The sequence below is a fragment of the Triticum dicoccoides genome, chromosome 3B, assembly GCF_002162155.2.
Source record: "Triticum dicoccoides isolate Atlit2015 ecotype Zavitan chromosome 3B, WEW_v2.0, whole genome shotgun sequence".
Taxonomy (NCBI): Eukaryota; Viridiplantae; Streptophyta; class Magnoliopsida; order Poales; family Poaceae; genus Triticum; species Triticum dicoccoides.
The window spans coordinates 478,371,896-478,374,268 of NC_041385.1; the positions used below are offsets into that span (position 1 = coordinate 478,371,896).

Genomic DNA, 2,373 nt, shown 5'->3' on the forward strand with positions numbered 1-2,373 from the left:
CAAGGAAGCCGAAACTGTGGCGGCCGCCGACAAGCAGGGCAGCTCCGACAAGCAGTACTGCAAGATCCACTGCACCAAGGGCCATGATTCCAGAGTTGCAAGAAGGTTGAGCAGCTTGTCGAGCTGCAAAAGGCTGAATACGAGCGATGCGACAAGGAGAAGGCCCAAGAAGGTACTGGAGGATCCGGCAAGAAGCGCCCCAGCCGGGGAGGACGCCACGGCAAGGCCAAACAGCGGCAAGGAGACAGACCTCCCCGCGGCTGCGACAAGGATGAAGATGACGAGGAAGATGAAGATATGGATGATGACGAGGCCGATGAGCAGGAGTTTCAAAAAGCCACAGAGGTCTTGTGCATTGACGGCGGTGCTTCTCTGCATACTTCGCACCGCCAGCTCAAATAGTGGGTGCGGGAAGTCAATGCAGCAGAACCACCCGTCGAGTCACGCAAGCCTCTGAAATGGTCCAGCACGCCTATCATCTTTGATATTGAGGACCACCCTGATCGCATAACTTCGGTCGGGTGCTTGCCGATGTTGGTTTCACCAACTATCCGCAACCTCAAGGTCACTAAGATGCTAGTTGACGGCGGGGCTGGCTTGAACTTGATCTCCTCCGCGGTACTTCAGAAACTTCAGACCCCTGACAGTGAGCTCGAAGGGACTGGCACATTCCAAGGAATCAATCCGGAAAGGAGCAAGCCGAAAGGGAAGATCACGTTGCCGGTGACATTTGGCAGCGAATTGAACTTCAGGACTGAGAGGGTCACTTTTGATGTTGCTGATTTTCCATTGCCTTACAATGGGATACTCGGCCGTCCAGCACTCGCCAAATTCATGGCAGCCTCTCATCTCTATTATTAAAGGAGAATCTGCAGTCGTCGTCGTGATGGTTCGACCTACTTCTTCGATGGTTCGACCTCTCCTGGTTCGATCGATCCCCACGCAAAGAAAAGTTGAGGAGAAACCCCTCGACAAGGAAAAACTGTCACGACCTCCACTTCTCCCACGACCTGCCAGTCTCATCTCTCATCTCCTGATCTCTCTCCCCCGATCCAGAAACACCCCGGCGGCCCCTGTCTCCCGGCTCCCGGGACCACCCGAGCACACTCCCTCTCCACCTTTTCTCCCTACTACCTCCACTAGCACCGCCCCCATCCATGAAACCGCCGTGCATCTATTCTGCGCATCCAGCTACGCGCCGCCGACTAGGGAAGCCGAAAAGAGGAACTGCTGCCACCTCCGATGGTATCCTTCCTCGGCCAGGTAGGAACCTCCATGTGCGGCCTGAGATCTACAATGATGGGTGCATCCGGTGCCTGGGTGTATCAGGCGGCAGGGGGGGCGCCATGGCGCCGAGAACTGGTCCAGCACCATTGTCTCACATAAGGACGGCCTGTCTCTTCCTCCTCCCCGCTCAAATTTTTATGGCAGCTGCCTAGGAGCTTCTTCTTCCTTTATCTTGATTTGTTACTCACACCCCTGGTACAAATCTTCAGTTTTACTCCTATATTTCAATCGACTGATTTTGATTGGTGCTAAGACGAATTTTGTGGCCATGTCCGATGGAAGGCGCGAATATAGGCCTCCTCGGACGATCGGGTCCGTACGTATCTCGTCTCCATCAGTCACAACCATGAGTGGACGAGCTGGTGGTAGGAAGCAATGGAGGGGGTGGGCATGGCGGCAAGGTCAGCAGGGAGACCCCATCGCATGCGCCCCAGCGAAAGCAGTAGGGGAAGGTGCCATTGGCGAGACAGGTAAGCCACTCCCCGCTTCTTCCTTTCTTCAGTTTTCATTTTCTCATCCGCGCAGCCTCGCCGGCGATTCAGGCGTTCCGTCAAATCCCTGGTTAGCTCCCCACTTCAATGCACCCTATATGATTCCCCATCGGCTTCCCCCTGCAGGAATTTATTTTATGTGTTATTCGGTTTAGTTCTTGCGCCCCCAAATATGATTTGTTTTGGTGATTATATACAGTACTAAACTTTCGATCAACGATGGGACACGAGTTATACTTAAAGGATTCCAGTTCGAGACTTTTGGCTTTATGTGTTTTTTTTGTGTGGAAGTGGGGGTGTCTCGGCGGCATGAGACTGATTTTTTTTTGTGTGGATTAACTCCTAATTTGTGTCGGATGTTCTGGTCTGCTAGCCTGGGAGTGGTGCAGTGGATTTGTAGGTAATTTTTTTCGGGATTCGAGCATCGAGTGCGAAGGGTTCAGTACTTAATTCGTTAGGATTCAGAATCTCAGTATACATTTTTTATGAGGAATTATTCAGTCTTTTCTGGACACACTCTTATGATACTTGTGTTTTTTCATTGATCTTTTCACTTTACAAACCAGTTGATCCTTTTGTTGCTAGCTCTCCTCCC

General features: G+C 52.0%; 1 long non-coding RNA gene across 2 annotated transcripts in view; it reads left to right on the forward strand.

Annotated features, from left to right (window-relative positions):
• The first annotated feature begins 908 nt into the window (after positions 1-908).
• The window catches only part of LOC119276635, a 3,504-nt gene continuing 2,039 nt past the window's right edge, over positions 909-2,373 (forward strand). Inside the window, exons 1-2 of one of the 2 annotated variants that reach the window (XR_005136683.1) lie at positions 909-1,482; positions 1,570-1,757. This is a non-coding gene — a long non-coding RNA (uncharacterized LOC119276635). Of the gene's footprint in view, positions 1,758-2,373 lie in introns of both variants that reach the window. The other variant, XR_005136682.1, reaches the window with a different exon arrangement.